This window comes from Dendropsophus ebraccatus, chromosome 4 (assembly GCF_027789765.1).
Source record: "Dendropsophus ebraccatus isolate aDenEbr1 chromosome 4, aDenEbr1.pat, whole genome shotgun sequence".
NCBI lineage: Eukaryota > Metazoa > Chordata > Amphibia > Anura > Hylidae > Dendropsophus > Dendropsophus ebraccatus.
In genome coordinates, this window is record NC_091457.1 from 21,136,992 (window position 1) to 21,154,014 (window position 17,023).

Below are 17,023 nucleotides of genomic sequence, written 5' to 3' on the forward strand. Positions count from 1 at the left end.
CCCCTAGGCTGAACCCCTAGCTACGCCCCTGGGCTGGAGGTAGAAAATGTCACAACCGACACCCTGTGCTGCTGCCTAGCAATTAAAATGAAACTCCAACAAAATAGGGACTTGTAATACTTTACTGCTGACATTTCAGAGATAAGATGTCTCAAGTCAGTAGTCAAACGTCAGTTGTCAAAAGTCAGTTGTCGGGAGTCAAAAGTCAGTTGTGAGTAGTCAATAGTCAGTTGTCAGAAGTTAGTTGTCAATGCTGAGGTATAAGAGTCAGGTGTCACACTTGTGTAGAAATGATTCTTGACTCGTATTTCTGACTATGTCCTAATATGGACCATGGTCACATGGTCGGATTTTCAATCACATCCTGAAAATCTCTCAATTTTTATTTTCGAATATACCACCTTTCGACTTGACTTTTCAAGGGCATTCTCAGACAAGCTGCTGACGCTAGCCGCCAGCCCCCACGTCTTCTCCCTGGTGGTCTAGTGGCTAGGAATCGGCGCTCTCACCGCCGCGGCCCGGGTTCGATTCCCGGTCAGGGAAGTTTTACCTTTAATCCTCCCGGGTTGCTAAGCGACTCCGACGCTCGACTGCTCCTCGCCGCTACGCATAACCTTTGCTCCTTTTCTTAGCTGCCACAGCTTGTTGAGCTCTCTCGGACTCTTGTCCTACACATTGACGCCTCCCTTGCCGTAATTTTTAGAAAAGCCGCCATCCTTTTTTACTAGTGTACCGCCTTTCGACTTGGCTTTTCCACACCATTCTCAGTCAGTCCACCCATGGAGTGGGAAGTATGAGCACAACTTCTCCCTGGTGGTCTAGTGGCTAGGATTCGGCGCTCTCACCGCCGCGGCCCGGGTTCGATTCCCGGTCAGGGAAGTTTTACCTTTAATCCTCCCGGGTTGCTAAGCGACTCCGACGCTCGACTGCTCCTCGCCGCTACGCATAACCTTTGCTCCTTTTCTTAGCTGCCACAGCTTGTTGAGCTCTCTCGGACTCTTGTCCTACACATTGACGCCTCCCTTGCCGTAATTTTTAGAAAAGCCGCCATCCTTTTTTACTAGTGTACCGCCTTTCGACTTGGCTTTTCCACACCATTCTCAGTCAGTCCACCCATAGAGTGGGAAGTATGAGTACAACTTCTCCCTGGTGGTCTAGTGGCTAGGATTCGGCGCTCTCACCGCCGCGGCCTGGGTTCGATTCCCGGTCAGGGAAGCTTTGAGTTTGCTCTTTTTTTCAATCCCCTGAGATTGTGAAGCCACTCGGATGCTCGACTGTTCCTCGCCATTACGCTGTGCGTTCCAAAAAACCTTCCTGTGTTTCTTTGCCACCAGTTTTTTGAGCTTTTTAAGACTTTTTCTTGGATGATAAAGTGCTTATCCAGGCTTGGAAAAGCGTGGCTTCTTTCTTCAAAAAACAGCACCTCTCTTGCCCTCGGTTTGGGTGTGGTTTTGCAGCTGAGTTCCATTGAAGTGAATGGAGCTGAATTCTAATACCACACCCCACCTGGGGACGGGTGTGGTACTGTTTGTGCAAGAAAGTAGTTATCTTTTTTCTAATCCTGGATAACCCCTTTAGAGGGCTTATCCAGGCTCAGAAAAACATGGCCGCTTTCTTCCAGAAACTGCACCACTCTTCTTGTCCTCAGTTTGTTTGTGGTTTTGCATCCCACTTCCATTGGAGTGAAGGGAGCCGAATTGCCATTCCACACCCCACCTGGGAACAGGTGTGACGCTGTTTTTGCAAGAAAGTAGCTGCGCGTTTTCTTCTCCTGGATAACCCCTTTAACGCCTCTCTTGCTGTATTTTTTGTGAAATCTCTCAATTTTTATTTTCGAATATACCACCTTTCGACTTGACTTTTCAAGGGCATTCTCAGACAAGCTGCTGACGCTAGCCGCCAGCCGCCAGCCCCCACGTCTTCTCCCTGGTGGTCTAGTGGCTCGGATTCGGCGCTCTCACCGCCGCGGCCCGGCTTCGATTCCCGGTCAGGGAAGTTTTACCTTTAATCCTCCCGGGTTGCTAAGCGACTCCGACGCTCGACTGCTCCTCGCCGCTACGCATAACCTTTGCTCCTTTTCTTAGCTGCCACAGCTTGTTGAGCTCTCTCGGACTCTTGTCCTACACATTGACGCCTCCCTTGCCGTAATTTTTAGAAAAGCCGCCATCCTTTTTTACTAGTGTACCGCCTTTCGACTTGGCTTTTCCACACCATTCTCAGTCAGTCCACCCATGGAGTGGGGAGAATGAGCACAACTTCTCCCTGGTGGTCTAGTGGCTAGGATTCGGCGCTCTCACCGCCGCGGCCCGGGTTCGATTCCCGGTCAGGGAAGCTTCGCGTTTGCTCTTTTTTTCAATCCCCTGAGATTGTGAAGCCACTCGGATGCTCGACTGTTCCTCGCCATTACGCTGTGCGTTCCAAAAAACCTTCCTGTGTTTCTTTGCCACCAGTTTTTTGAGCTTTTTAAGACTTTTTCTTGGATGATAAAGTGCTTATCCAGGCTTGGAAAAGCGTGGCTTCTTTCTTCAAAAAACAGCACCTCTCTTGCCCTCGGTTTGGGTGTGGTTTTGCAGCTGAGTTCCATTGAAGTGAATGGAGCTGAATTCTAATACCATACCCCACCTGGGGACGGGTGTGGTACTGTTTGTGCAAGAAAGTAGTTATCTTTTTTCTAATCCTGGATAACCCCTTTAGAGGGCTTATCCAGGCTCAGAAAAACATGGCCGCTTTCTTCCAGAAACTGCACCACTCTTCTTGTCCTCAGTTTGTTTGTGGTTTTGCATCCCACTTCCATTGGAGTGAAGGGAGCCGAACTGCCATTCCACACCCCACCTGGGAACAGGTGTGACGCTGTTTTTGCAAGAAAGTAGCTGCGCGTTTTCTTCTTCTGGATAACCCCTTTAACGCCTCTCTTGCTGTATTTTTTGTGAAATCTCTCAATTTTTATTTTCGAATATACCACCTTTCGACTTGACTTTTCAAGGGCATTCTCAGACAAGCTGCTGACGCTAGCCGCCAGCCACCAGCCGCCACGTCTTCTACCTGGTGGTCTAGTGGCTAGGATTCGGCGCTCTCACCGCCGCGGCCCGGGTTCGATTCCCGGTCAGGGAAGTTTTACCTTTAATCCTCCCGGGTTGCTAAGCAACTCCGACGCTCGACTGCTCCTCGCCGCTACGCATAACCTTTGCTCCTTTTCTTAGCTGCCACAGCTTGTTGAGCTCTCTCGGACTCTTGTCCTACACATTGACGCCTCCCTTGCCGTAATTTTTAGAAAAGCCGCCATCCTTTTTTACTAGTGTACCGCCTTTCGACTTGGCTTTTCCACACCATTCTCAGTCAGTCCACCCATGGAGTGGGGAGAATGAGCACAACTTCTCCCTGGTGGTCTAGTGGCTAGGATTCGGCGCTCTCACCGCCGCGGCCCGGGTTCAATTCCCGGTCAGGGAAGCTTCGCGTTTGCTCTTTTTTTCAATCCCCTGAGATTGTGAAGCCACTCGGATGCTCGACTGTTCCTCGCCATTACGCTGTGCGTTCCAAAAAACCTTCCTGTGTTTCTTTGCCACCAGTTTTTTGAGCTTTTTAAGACTTTTTCTTGGATGATAAAGTGCTTATCCAGGCTTGGAAAAGCGTGGCTTCTTTCTTCAAAAAACAGCACCTCTCTTGCCCTCGGTTTGGGTGTGGTTTTGCAGCTGAGTTCCATTGAAGTGAATGGAGCTGAATTCTAATACCACACCCCACCTGGGGACGGGTGTGGTACTGTTTGTGCAAGAAAGTAGTTATCTTTTTTCTAATCCTGGATAACCCCTTTAGAGGGCTTATCCAGGCTCAGAAAAACATGGCCGCTTTCTTCCAGAAACTGCACCACTCTTCTTGTCCTCAGTTTGTTTGTGGTTTTGCATCCCACTTCCATTGGAGTGAAGGGAGCCGAATTGCCATTCCACACCCCACCTGGGAACAGGTGTGACGCTGTTTTTGCAAGAAAGTAGCTGCGCGTTTTCTTCTCCTGGATAACCCCTTTAACGCCTCTCTTGCTGTATTTTTTGTGAAATCTCTCAATTTTTATTTTCGAATATACCACCTTTCGACTTGACTTTTCAAGGGCATTCTCAGACAAGCTGCTGACGCTAGCCGCCAGCCCCCACGTCTTCTCCCTGGTGGTCTAGTGGCTACGATACGGCGCTCTCACCGCCGCGGCCCGGGTTCGATTCCCGGTCAGGGAAGTTTTACCTTTAATCCTCCCGGGTTGCTAAGCGACTCCGACGCTCGACTGCTCCTCGCCGCTACGCATAACCTTTGCTCCTTTTCTTAGCTGCCACAGCTTGTTGAGCTCTCTCGGACTCTTGTCCTACACATTGACGCCTCCCTTGCCGTAATTTTTAGAAAAGCCGCCATCCTTTTTTACTAGTGTACCGCCTTTCGACTTGGCTTTTCCACACCATTCTCAGTCAGTCCACCCATGGAGTGGGGAGAGTGAGCACAATTTCTCCCTGGTGGTCTAGTGGCTAGGATTCGGCGCTCTCACCCCCGCGGCCCGGGTTTGATTCCCGGTCAGGGAAGCTTCGCGTTTGCTCTTTTTTTTCAATCCCCTGAGATTGTGAAGCCACTCGGATGCTCGACTGTTCCTCGCCATTACGCTGTGCATTCCAAAAAACCTTCCTGTGTTTCTTGCCACCAGTTTTTTGAGCTTTTTAAGACTTTTTCTTGATGATAAAGTGCTTATCCAGGCTTGGAAAAGCGTGGCTTCTTTCTTCAAAAAACAGCACCTCTCTTGCCCTCGGTTTGGGTGTGGTTTTGCAGCTGAGTTCCATTGAAGTGAATGGAGCTGAATTCTAATACCACACCCCACCTGGGGACGGGTGTGGTACTCTTTGTGCAAGAAAGTAGTTATCTTTTTTCTAATCCTGGATAACCCCTTTAGAGGGCTTATCCAGGCTCAGAAAAACATGGCCGCTTTCTTCCAGAAACTGCACCACTCTTCTTGTCCTCAGTTTGTTTGTGGTTTTGCATCCCACTTCCATTGGAGTGGAGGGAGCCGAATTGCCATTCCACACCCCACCTGGGAACAGGTGTGACGCTGTTTTTGCAAGAAAGTAGCTGCGCGTTTTCTTCTCCTGGATAACCCCTTTAACGCCTCTCTTGCTGTATTTTTTGTGAAATCTCTCAATTTTTATTTTCGAATATACCACTTTTCGACTTGACTTTTCAAGGGCATTCTCAGACAAGCTGCTGACGCTAGCCGCCAGCCCCCACGTCTTCTCCCTGGTGGTCTAGTGGCTAGGATTCGGCACTCTCACCGCCGCGGCCCGGGTTCGATTCCCGGTCAGGGGAGTTTTACCTTTAATCCTCCCGGGTTGCTAAGCGACTCCGACGCTCGACTGCTCCTCGCCGCTACGCATAACCTTTGCTCCTTTTCTTAGCTGCCACAGCTTGTTGAGCTCTCTCGGACTCTTGTCCTACACATTGACGCCTCCCTTGCCGTAATTTTTAGAAAAGCCGCCATCCTTTTTTACTAGTGTACCGCCTTTCGACTTGGCTTTTCCACACCATTCTCAGTCAGTCCACCCATGGAGTGGGGAGAATGAGCACAACTTCTCCCTGGTGGTCTAGTGGCTAGGATTCGGCGCTCTCACCGCCGCGGCCCGGGTTCGATTCCCGGTCAGGCAAGCTCTTTTTTTCAATCCCCTGAGATTGTGAAGCCACTCGGATGCTCGACTGTTTCTCGCCATTACGCTGTGCATTCCAAAAAACCTTCCTGTGTTTCTTTGCCACCAGTTTTTTGCGCTTTTTAAGACTTTTTCTTGGATGATAAAGTGCTTATCCAGGCTTGGAAAAGCGTGGCTTCTTTCTTCAAAAAACAGCACCTCTCTTGCCCTCGGTTTGGGTGTGGTTTTGCAGCTGAGTTCCATTGAAGTGAATGGAGCTGAATTCTAATACCACACCCCACCTGGGGACGGGTGTGGTACTGTTTGTGCAAGAAAGTAGTTATCTTTTTTCTAATCCTGGATAACCCCTTTAGAGGGCTTATCCAGGCTCAGAAAAACATGGCCGCTTTCTTCCAGAAACTGCACCACTCTTCTTGTCCTCAGTTTGTTTGTGGTTTTGCATCCCACTTCCATTGGAGTGAAGGGAGCCGAATTGCCATTCCACACCCCACCTGGGAACAGGTGTGACGCTGTTTTTGCAAGAAAGTAGCTGCGCGTTTTCTTCTCCTGGATAACCCCTTTAACGCCTCTCTTGCTGTATTTTTTGTGAAATCTCTAAATTTTTATTTTCGAATATACCACCTTTCGACTTGACTTTTCAAGGGCATTCTCAGACAAGCTGTTGACGCTAGCCGCCAGCTCCCACGTCTTCTCCCTGGTGGTCTAGTGGCTAGGATTCGGCGCTCTCACCGCCGCGGCCCGGGTTCAATTCCCGGTCAGGCAAGTTTTACCTTTAATCCTCCCGGGTTGCTAAGCGACTCTGACGCTCGACTGCTCCTCGCCGCTACGCATAACCTTTGCTCCTTTTCTTAGCTGCCACAGCTTGTTGAGCTCTCTCGGACTCTTGTCCTACACATTGACGCCTCCCTTGCCGTAATTTTTAGAAAAGCCGCCATCCTTTTTTACTAGTGTACCGCCTTTCGACTTGGCTTTTCCACACCATTCTCAGTCAGTCCACCTATGGAGTGGGGAGAATGAGCACAACTTCTCCCTGGTGGTCTAGTGGCTAGGATTCGGCGCTCTCACCGCCGCGGCCCGGGTTCAATTCCCGGTCAGGGAAGCTTCGCGTTTGCTCTTTTTTTCAATCCCCTGAGATTGTGAAGCCACTCGGATGCTCGACTGTTCCTCGCCATTACGCTGTGCGTTCCAAAAAACCTTCCTGTGTTTCTTTGCCACCAGTTTTTTGAGCTTTTTAAGACTTTTTCTTGGATGATAAAGTGCTTATCCAGGCTTGGAAAAGCGTGGCTTCTTTCTTCAAAAAACAGCACCTCTCTTGCCCTCGGTTTGGGTGTGGTTTTGCAGCTGAGTTCCATTGAAGTGAATGGAGCTGAATTCTAATACCACACCCCACCTGGGGACGGGTGTGGTACTGTTTGTGCAAGAAAGTAGTTATCTTTTTTCTAATCCTGGATAACCCCTTTAGAGGGCTTATCCAGGCTCAGAAAAACATGGCCGCTTTCTTCCAGAAACTGCACCACTCTTCTTGTCCTCAGTTTGTTTGTGGTTTTGCATCCCACTTCCATTGGAGTGAAGGGAGCCGAATTGCCATTCCACACCCCACCTGGGAACAGGTGTGACGCTGTTTTTGCAAGAAAGTAGCTGCGCGTTTTCTTCTCCTGGATAACCCCTTTAACGCCTCTCTTGCTGTATTTTTTGTGAAATCTCTCAATTTTTATTTTCGAATATACCACTTTTCGACTTGACTTTTCAAGGGCATTCTCAGACAAGCTGCTGACGCTAGCCGCCAGCCCCCACGTCTTCTCCCTGGTGGTCTAGTGGCTAGGATTCGGCACTCTCACCGCCGCGGCCCGGGTTCGATTCCCGGTCAGGGAAGTTTTACCTTAATCCTCCCGGGTTGCTAAGCGACTCCGACGCTCGACTGCTCCTCGCCGCTACGCATAACCTTTGCTCCTTTTCTTAGCTGCCACAGCTTGTTGAGCTCTCTCGGACTCTTGTCCTACACATTGACGCCTCCCTTGCCGTAATTTTTAGAAAAGCCGCCATCCTTTTTTACTAGTGTACCGCCTTTCGACTTGGCTTTTCCACACCATTCTCAGTCAGTCCACCCATGGAGTGGGGAGAATGAGCACAACTTCTCCCTGGTGGTCTAGTGGCTAGGATTCGGCGCTCTCACCGCCGCGGCCCGGGTTCGATTCCCGGTCAGGGAAGCTTCGTGTTTGCTCTTTTTTTTCAATCCCCTGAGATTGTGAAGCCACTCAGATGCTCGACTGTTCCTCGCCATTACGCTGTGCATTCCAAAAAACCTTCCTGTGTTTCTTTGCCACCAGTTTTTTGAGCTTTTTAAGACTTTTTCTTGGATGATAAAGTGCTTATCCAGGCTTGGAAAAGCGTGGCTTCTTTCTTCAAAAAACAGCACCTCTCTTGCCCTCGGTTTGGGTGTGGTTTTGCAGCTGAGTTCCATTGAAGTGAATGGAGCTGAATTCTAATACCACACCCACCTGGGGACGGGTGTGGTACTGTTTGTGCAAGAAAGTAGTTATCTTTTTTCTAATCCTGGATAACCCCTTTAGAGGGCTTATCCAGGCTCAGAAAAACATGGCCGCTTTCTTCCAGAAACTGCACCACTCTTCTTGTCCTCAGTTTGTTTGTGGTTTTGCATCCCACTTCCATTGGAGTGAAGGGAGCCGAATAGCCATTCCACACCCCACCTGGGAACAGGTGTTACGCTGTTTTTGCAAGAAAGTAGCTGCGCGTTTTCTTCTCCTGGATAACCCCTTTAACGCCTCTCTTGCTGTATTTTTTGTGAAATCTCTAAATTTTTATTTTCGAATATACCACCTTTCGACTTGACTTTTCAAGGGCATTCTCAGACAAGCTGCTGACGCTAGCCGCCAGCTCCCACGTCTTCTCCCTGGTGGTCTAGTGGCTAGGATTCGGCGCTCTCACTGCCGCGGCCTGGGTTCGATTCCCGGTCAGGCAAGTTTTACCTTTAATCCTCCCGGGTTGCTAAGCGACTCTGACGCTCGACTGCTCCTCGCCGCTACGCATAACCTTTGCTCCTTTTCTTAGCTGCCACAGCTTGTTGAGCTCTCTCGAACTCTTGTCCTACACATTGACGCCTCCCTTGCCGTAATTTTTAGAAAAGCCGCCATCCTTTTTTACTAGTGTACCGCCTTTCGACTTGGCTTTTCCACACCATTCTCAGTCAGTCCACCCATGGAGTGGGGAGAATGAGCACAACTTCTCCCTGGTGGTCTAGTGGCTAGGATTCGGCGCTCTCACCGCCGCGGCCCGGGTTCGATTCCCGGTCAGGGAAGCTTCGCGTTTGCTCTTCTTTTCAATCCCCTGAGATTGTGAAGCCACTCGGATGCTCGACTGTTCCTCGCCATTACGCTGTGCATTCCAAAAAACCTTCCTGTGTTTCTTTGCCACCAGTTTTTTGAGCTTTTTAAGACTTTTTCTTGGATGATAAAGTGCTTATCCAGGCTTGGAAAAGCGTGGCTTCTTTCTTCAAAAAACAGCACCTCTCTTGCCCTCGGTTTGGGTGTGGTTTTGCAGCTGAGTTCAATTGAAGTGAATGGAGCTAAATTCTAATACCACACCCCACCTGGGGACGGGTGTGGTACTGTTTGTGCAAGAAAGTAGTTATCTTTTTTCTAATCCTGGATAACCCCTTTAGAGGGCTTATCCAGGCTCAGAAAAACATGGCCGCTTTCTTCCAGAAACTGCACCACTCTTCTTGTCCTCAGTTTGTTTGTGGTTTTGCATCCCACTTCCATTGGAGTGAAGGGAGCCGAATTGCCATTCCACACCCCACCTGGGAACAGGTGTGACGCTGTTTTTGCAAGAAAGTAGCTGCGCGTTTTCTTCTCCTGGATAACCCCTTTAACGCCTCTCTTGCTGTATTTTTTTGTGAAATCTCTCAATTTTTATTTTCGAATATACCACCTTTCGACTTGACTTTTCAAGGGCATTCTCAGACAAGCTGCTGACGCTAGCCGCCAGCCCCACGTCTTCTCCCTGGTGGTCTAGTGGCTAGGATTCGGCGCTCTCACCGCCGCGGCCCGGGTTCGATTCCGGTCAGGCAAGTATTACCTTTAATCCTCCCGGGTTGCTAAGCGACTCTGACGCTCGACTGCTCCTCGCCGCTACGCATAACCTTTGCTCCTTTTCTTAGCTGCCACAGCTTGTTGAGCTCTCTCGGACTCTTGTCCTACACATTGACGCCTCCCTTGCCGTAATTTTTAGAAAAGCCGCCATCCTTTTTTACTAGTGTACCGCCTTTCGACTTGGCTTTTCCACACCATTCTCAGTCAGTCCACCCATGGAGTGGGGAGAATGAGCACAACTTCTCCCTGGTGGTCTAGTGGCTAGGATTCGGCGCTCTCACCGCCGCGGCCCGGGTTCGATTCCCAGTCAGGGAAGCTTCGCGTTTGCTCTTTTTTTCAATCCCCTGAGATTGTGAAGCCACTCGGATGCTCGACTGTTCCTCGCCATTACGCTGTGCATTCCAAAAAACCTTCCTGTGTTTCTTTGCCACCAGTTTTTTTTGAGCTTTTTAAGACTTTTTCTTGGATGATAAAGTGCTTATCCAGGCTTGGAAAAGCGTGGCTTCTTTCTTCAAAAAACAGCACCTCTCTTGCCCTCGGTTTGGGTGTGGTTTTGCAGCTGAGTTCCATTGAAGTGAATGGAGCTGAATTCTAATACCACACCCCACCTGGGGACGGGTGTGGTACTGTTTGTGCAAGAAAGTAGTTATCTTTTTTCTAATCCTGGATAACCTCTTTAGAGGGCTTATCCAGGCTCAGAAAAACATGGCCGCTTTCTTCCAGAAACTGCACTACTCTTCTTGTCCTCAGTTTGTTTGTGGTTTTGCATCCCACTTCCATTGGAGTGAAGGGAGCCGAATTGCCATTCCACACGCCACCTGGGAACAGGTGTGACGCTGTTTTTGCAAGAAAGTAGCTGCGCGTTTTCTTCTCCTGGATAACCCCTTTAACGCCTCTCTTGCTGTATTTTTTGTGAAATCTCTCAATTTTTATTTTCAAATATACCACCTTTCGACTTGACTTTTCAAGGGCATTCTCAGACAAGCTGCTGACGCTAGCCGCCAGCCCCCATGTCTTCTCCCTGGTGGTCTAGTGGCTAGAATTCGGCGCTCTCACCGCCGCGGCCCGGGTTCGATTCCCGGTCAGGGAAGTTTTACCTTTAATCCTCCCGGGTTGCTAAGCGACTCCGACGCTCGACTGCTCCTCGCCGCTACGCATAACCTTTGCTCCTTTTCTTAGCTGCCACAGCTTGTTGAGCTCTCTCGGACTCTTGTCTTACACATTGACGCCTCCCTTGCCGTAATTTTTAGAAAAGCCGCCATCCTTTTTTACTAGTGTACCGCCTTTCGACTTGGCTTTTCCACACCATTCTCAGTTAGTCCACCCATGGAGTGGGGAGAATGAGCACAACTTCTCCCTGGTGGTCTAGTGGCTAGGATTAGGCACTCTCACCGCCGCGGCCCGGGTTCGATTCCCGGTCAGGGAAGCTTCGCGTTTGCTCTTTTTTTCAATCCCCTGAGATTGTGAAGCCTCTCCGATGCTCGACTGTTCCTCGCCATTACGCTGTGCGTTCCAAAAAACCCTCCTGTGTTTCTTTGCCACCAGTTTTTTGAGCTTTTTAAGACTTTTTCTTGGATGATAAAGTGCTTATCCAGGCTTTGAAAAGCGTGACTTCTTTCTTCAAAAAACAGCACCTCTCTTGCCCTCGGTTTGGGTGTGGTTTTGCAGCTGAGTTCCATTGAAGTGAATGGAGCTGAATTCTAATACCACACCCCACCTGGGGACGGGTGTGGTACTGTTTGTGCAAGAAAGTAGTTATCTTTTTTCTATTCCTGGATAACCCCTTTAGAGGGCTTATCCAGGCTCAGAAAAACATGGCCGCTTTCTTCCAGAAACTGCACCACTCTTCTTGTCCTCAGTTTGTTTTGTGGTTTTGCATCCCACTTCCATTGGAGTGAAGGGAGCCGAATTGCCATTCCACACCCCACCTGGGAACAGGTGTGACGCTGTTTTTGCAAGAAAGTAGCTGCGCGTTTTCTTCTCCTGGATAACCCCTTTAACGCCTCTCTTGCTGTTTTTTTTGTGAAATCTCTCAATTTTTATTTTCGAATATACCACCTTTCGACTTGACTTTTCAAGGGCATTCTCAGACAAGCTGCTGACGCTAGCCACCAACCCCCACGTTTTCTCCCTGGTGGTCTAGTGTCTAGGATTTGGCGCTCTCACCGCCGCGGCCCGGGTTCGATTCCCGGTCAGGGAAGTTTTACCTTTAATCCTCCCGGGTTGCTAAGCGACTCCGACGCTCGACTGCTCCTCGCCGCTACGCATAACCTTTGCTCCTTTTCTTAGCTGCCACAGCTTGTTGAGCTCTCTCGGACTCTTGTCCTACACATTGACGCCTCCCTTGCCGTAATTTCTAGAAAAGCGCCATCCTTTTTTACTAGTGTACCGCCTTTCGACTTGGCTTTTTCCACACCATTCTCAGTCAGTCCACCCATGGAGTGGGGAGAAATGAGCACAACTTCTCCCTGGTGGTCTAGTGGCTAGGATTCGGCGCTCTCACCGCCGCGGGCCGGGTTCGATTCCCGGTCAGGGAAGCTTCGCGTTTGCTCTTTTTTTCAATCCCCTGAGATTGTGAAGCCACTCGGATGCTCGACTGTTCCTCGCCATTACGCTGTGCGTTCCAAAAAACCTTCCTGTGTTTCTTTGCCACCAGTTTTTTGAGCTTTTTAAGACTTTTTCTTGGATGATAAAGTGCTTATCCAGGCTTGAAAAGCGTGGCTTCTTTCTTCAAAAAACAGCACCTCTCTTGCCTCGGTTTGGGTGTGGTTTTGCAGCTGAGTTCCATTGAAGTGAATGGAGCTGAATTCTAATACCACACCCCCTGGGGACGTGTGTGTGTGGTTACGTTTGTGCAAGAAAGTAGTTATCTTTTTCTAATCCTGGATAACCCCTTTAGAGGGCTTATCCAGGCTCAGAAAACATGGCCGCTTTCTTCAAAAACTGCACCACTCTTCTTGTCCTCAGTTTGTGGTTTTGCATCACTTCCATTGGAGTGAAGGGAGCCGAATGCCATTCCACACCCCACCTGGGAACAGGTGTGACGCTGTTTTTGCAAGAAAGTAGCTGCGCGTTTTCTTCTCCTGGATAACCCCTTTAACGCCTCTCTTGCTGTATTTTTTGTGAAATCTCTCGAAATCTCAAAATTTTTATTTTTTCGAATATACACCTTTCGCTTGACTTTTCAAGGGCATTCTCAGACAGCTACTGACGCTAGCCGCCAGCCCCCACAGTCTTCTCCCTGGTGGTCTAGTGGCTAGGATTCGGCGCTCTCACCGCCGCGGCCCGGGTTCGATTCCAGGTCAGGGAAGTTTTACCTTTGAATCCTCCGGGTTGCCTAGCGAGGAACGCTCCGATGGAATAAACAGCATGCGATGTTGCAGGCCTCGCCGCTACGCATAAGCCTTTGCTCGAGCTTTTCTTGAGCGGGGCCCAAAGCGTTGTTGGGAGCTGACTCGTCGGACCTCTTGTCCTACACATTGACCTCCCTGTGCCGTATTTTTTAGAAAAGCCGCCATCCTTTTTTACTAGTGATACCGCCTTTCGACTTGGCTTTTTCCACACCATTCTCAGTCAGTACACCATGGAGTGGGGGAGAGAATGAGCACAACTTATCCTGGTGGTTAGTGGTAGGATTCGGCGCTTCACCGCTGCGGCCCGTGTTCGATTCCCTGGGTATACCGGGAAGCTCGCGTTTGCTCTTTTTTTCATACCCTGAGATGTGAAGCCACTCGGATGCTCGACTGTTCCTCGCCATTACGCTGTGCGTTCCAAAAAAACTTCTGTGTTTCTTTGCCACCAGTTTTTGAGCTTTTTAAGAACTTTTTTGTGGATGATAAATGCTTATCCGGCTTGGAAAAGCGTGGCTTCTTTCTTCAAAAAACAGCACCTCTCTTGCCCCTCGGTTTGGGTGTGGTTTTGCAGCTGAGTTCCATTGAAGTGAATGGAGCTGAATGTATAATACCACACCCACCTGGGGACGGGTGTGGTACTGTTTGTGCAAAGAAAGTAGTTATCTTTTTTCTAATCCTGGATAACCCATTTAGAGGGCTTATCCAGGCTCAGAAAAAACATGGCCGCTTTCTTCCAGAAACTGCACAACTTCTTGTCCTCAGTTGTTTGTGGTTGCCATCCCACTTCCATTGGAGTGAAGGGAGCCGAATTGCCATTCCACACCCCACCTGGGAAACAGGTGTGACGCTGTTTTGCAAGAAGTAGCTGCGCGTTTTCTTCTCCTGGATAACCCCTTTAACGCCTCTCTGCTGTAATTTTTGTGAAATCTCTCAATTTTATTTTCGAATATACCACCTTTCGACTGACTTTTCAAGGGCATTCTCGACAAGCTGCTGACGCTAGCCGCCAGCACCCCAGTTTTCCCTGGTGGTCTAGTGGCAGGATTCGGCGCTCTCACTGCCGCGGCCGGGTCGTCGATTCCGGTCAGGGAGTTTTACCTTTAATCCTCCCGGGTTGCTAAGCGACTCCGTACGCTCCGATGCTCTCGCCGACTACGCATAACCTTTGCTCCTTTTCTTAGCTGACAGCTGTGTTGAGCTCTCTCGGACTCTGTCCTACACATGACGCCTCCCCTTGCCGTAATTTTAGAAAAGCCGCCATCCTTTTTACTAGTGTACCGCCTTTCGACTTGGCTTTCCCACACCATTCTCAGGTCAGTCCACCCATGGATGTGGGGAGAATGAGCACAACTTCTCCTGGTGGTCTAGTGGCTAGGATTCGCGCTCTCACCGCTGCGGCCCGTGTTCGATTCCGGTAGGGAAGCCTCGCGTTTGCTCTTTTTTTCAATCCCTGGATTGTGAAGCCACTCGGATGCTCGACTGTTCCTCGCCATTACGCTGTGCGTTCCAAAAAACCTTCCTGTGTTTCTTTGCCACCCGTTTTTGAGCTTTTAAGACTTTTTCTTGGTTGATAAAGTGATATCCAGGCTTGGAAAAGCGTGGCTTCTTTCTTCAAAAAACAGCACCTCTCTTGCCCTCGGTTTGGGTGTGGTTTTGCAGCTGAGTCCATTGAAGTGAAGGAGCTGAATTCTAATACCCACCCCACCTGGGGACGGGTGTGGTACTGTTGGGCAAGAAAGTAGTTATCTTTTTTTAATCTGGATAACCCTTTAGAGGGCTTATCCAGGCTCAGAAAAACATGGCCGCTTTCTTCGAAAATGCACCACTCTTCTGTCCTCAGTTTGTTTGTGGTTTTGCATCCCACTTCCATTGGAGTGAAGGGAGCCGAATTGCCATTCCACACCCCACCTGGGAAAGGTGTGCGCTGTTTTTGCAAAAAGTAGCTGCGCTTTTCTTCTCCTGGGATAGACCCCTTTACGGAATCTCTTCGGCTGTATTTTTGTGAAATCTCTCAATTTTTATTTTCGAATCTATACCCCTTTCGACTTGACTTTTCAGGGCATTCTCAGACAAGCTACTGACGCTAGCCGCAAGCCCTAACGTCTTCTCCCTGGGGTCTAGTGGCTAGGATTCGGCGCTCTCACCGTCCGCTGGCCCGGGTTCGGAGTCCCGGTCAGGAAGTTTTAACTTAATCCTGCCGGTTGCTAAGCGACTCCGACGCTCGAATGCTCCTCGCCGCTACGCATAACCTTGCTCCTTTTCTTAGCTGCCACAGCTTGTTGAGCTCTCTCGGACATCTTGTCCTACACATTGACGCTCCCTTGCCGTAATTTTTAGAAAAGCCGCCATCCTTTTTACTAGTGTACCGCCTTCGACTTGGCTTTTCCACACCATTCTCAGTCTTCCACCATGGAGTGGGAGAATAAGCACAACTCTCCCTGGTGGTCTGGTGGCTAGGATTCGGCGCTCTCACAGCCGCGGCCGGGGTTCGATTCCCGGTCAGGGAAGCTTCGCGTTTGCTCTTTTTCAAATCCCCTGAGATTGTGAAGCCACTCGGATGCTCACTGTTCCTCGCCATTACGCTGTGCGTTCCAAAAAACCTTCCTGTGTTTCTTTGCCACCAGTTTTTGAGCTTTTAGACTTTTTCTGGATGATAAAAGTGCTTATCCAGGCTTGGGAAAGCGTGGCTTCTTTCTTCAAAAACAGCACCTATCTTCCCTCGGTTTGGGTGTGGTTGTGCAGTGAGTTCCATTGAAGTGAATGGAGCTGAATTCTAATACATCACCCCACCTGGGGACGGGTGTGGTTACTGTTTGTGCAAGAAAGTAGTTATCTTTTTTCTAATCCTGGATAACCTCTTTAGAGGGCTTCTCTTATCCAGGATCAGAAAAACATGGCCGCTTTCTCCAGAAACTGCACCACTCTTCTTGTCACTCAGTTGTTTGGGTTTTGCATCCCACTTCCATTGGAGTGAAGGGAGCCGAATTGCCATCCCACCCCACTGGGAACAGGTGTGACGCTGTTTTTGCAAGAAAGTAGCTGCGCGTTTTCTTCTCCTGGATAACCCCTTTAACGCCTCTCTTGATGTATTTATTTGTGGACAATCTCTAAATTTTATTTCGAATATCCAACCACCTTTGCGGACCTTGACTTTTCAAGGGCAATTCTCAGACAAGCTGCTAACGCTAGCCGCCAGCCCCCACCGTCTTCTCCCTGGTGGTTCTAGTGGCTAGGATTCGGCGTCTGCTGCCTCACCGCCGGCGGCCGGGTTCTATTCCGGTCAGGGAGTTTTACCTTTAAATCCGCAGGGTTGCTAAGCCGACTCGCACGCTCGACTGCTCCTCGCAGCTAGCATAACTTTGCTCCTTTTCTAGCTGCCACAGCTTGTTGCGCTCTCTCGGACTCTTGTTCCTACACTTGACGCACTCCTTGCAGTAATTTTTTAGAAAAAGCCGCCTTCCTTTTTTACTAGTATACCGCCTTTCGACTTGGCTTTCCCACACCATTCTCAGTCAGTACAACCATGGATTGGGAGAGAATGAGCACGACTTCTCCATGGTGGTCTAGTGGCTAGATTCGTCGCTCTTCACCGCAGCGGCCCGGGTTAGGATTCCCGGTCAGGGAGGAAGCTTGGTTTGCTCTTTTTTTTCAATCCTTTGAGATTGTGAAGCCACTCGGCTGCTCGACGGTTCCTCGCCATTACGCTGTGCGTTCCAAAAACCTTCCTGTTTTTCTTTGCCACCAGTTTTTGAGCTTTTTTAAGACTTTTTCTTAGATGATCAAGTGCTATCCAGGTTGGAAAAGCGTGGCTTCTTCTTCAAAAAACAGCACTCTCTGCCCTCGGTTGGGTGTGGTTTTGCAGCTGAGTTCATTGAAGTGAATGGAGCTGAATTCTAAT

General features: G+C 49.4%; 10 non-coding genes across 10 annotated transcripts; all 10 read left to right on the plus strand.

Moving 5' to 3' along the window:
• Nucleotides 1-471: 471 nt before the first annotated feature.
• Nucleotides 472-543, plus strand: TRNAE-CUC (transfer RNA glutamic acid (anticodon CUC)). Its single transcript has one exon. It is a non-coding gene; the product is annotated as a tRNA-Glu (tRNA).
• Nucleotides 544-807: 264 nt separating this feature from the next.
• On the plus strand, nt 808-879 carry TRNAE-CUC (transfer RNA glutamic acid (anticodon CUC)). Its single transcript has one exon. It is a non-coding gene; the product is annotated as a tRNA-Glu (tRNA).
• Nucleotides 880-1,143: 264 nt separating this feature from the next.
• On the plus strand, nt 1,144-1,215 carry TRNAE-CUC (transfer RNA glutamic acid (anticodon CUC)). Its single transcript has one exon. It is a non-coding gene; the product is annotated as a tRNA-Glu (tRNA).
• Nucleotides 1,216-2,259: 1,044 nt separating this feature from the next.
• TRNAE-CUC (transfer RNA glutamic acid (anticodon CUC)) lies at nt 2,260-2,331 on the plus strand. The gene has a single exon. It is a non-coding gene; the product is annotated as a tRNA-Glu (tRNA).
• Nucleotides 2,332-3,375: 1,044 nt separating this feature from the next.
• Nucleotides 3,376-3,447, plus strand: TRNAE-CUC (transfer RNA glutamic acid (anticodon CUC)). The gene has a single exon. It is a non-coding gene; the product is annotated as a tRNA-Glu (tRNA).
• A 3,243-nt stretch (nt 3,448-6,690) lies between these two features.
• On the plus strand, nt 6,691-6,762 carry TRNAE-CUC (transfer RNA glutamic acid (anticodon CUC)). Its single transcript has one exon. It is a non-coding gene; the product is annotated as a tRNA-Glu (tRNA).
• A 1,036-nt stretch (nt 6,763-7,798) lies between these two features.
• TRNAE-CUC (transfer RNA glutamic acid (anticodon CUC)) lies at nt 7,799-7,870 on the plus strand. The gene has a single exon. It is a non-coding gene; the product is annotated as a tRNA-Glu (tRNA).
• A 1,037-nt stretch (nt 7,871-8,907) lies between these two features.
• TRNAE-CUC (transfer RNA glutamic acid (anticodon CUC)) lies at nt 8,908-8,979 on the plus strand. The gene has a single exon. It is a non-coding gene; the product is annotated as a tRNA-Glu (tRNA).
• Nucleotides 8,980-10,790: 1,811 nt separating this feature from the next.
• Nucleotides 10,791-10,862, plus strand: TRNAE-CUC (transfer RNA glutamic acid (anticodon CUC)). The gene has a single exon. It is a non-coding gene; the product is annotated as a tRNA-Glu (tRNA).
• Nucleotides 10,863-12,237: 1,375 nt separating this feature from the next.
• Nucleotides 12,238-12,309, plus strand: TRNAE-CUC (transfer RNA glutamic acid (anticodon CUC)). The gene has a single exon. It is a non-coding gene; the product is annotated as a tRNA-Glu (tRNA).
• Nucleotides 12,310-17,023: the final 4,714 nt, after the last annotated feature.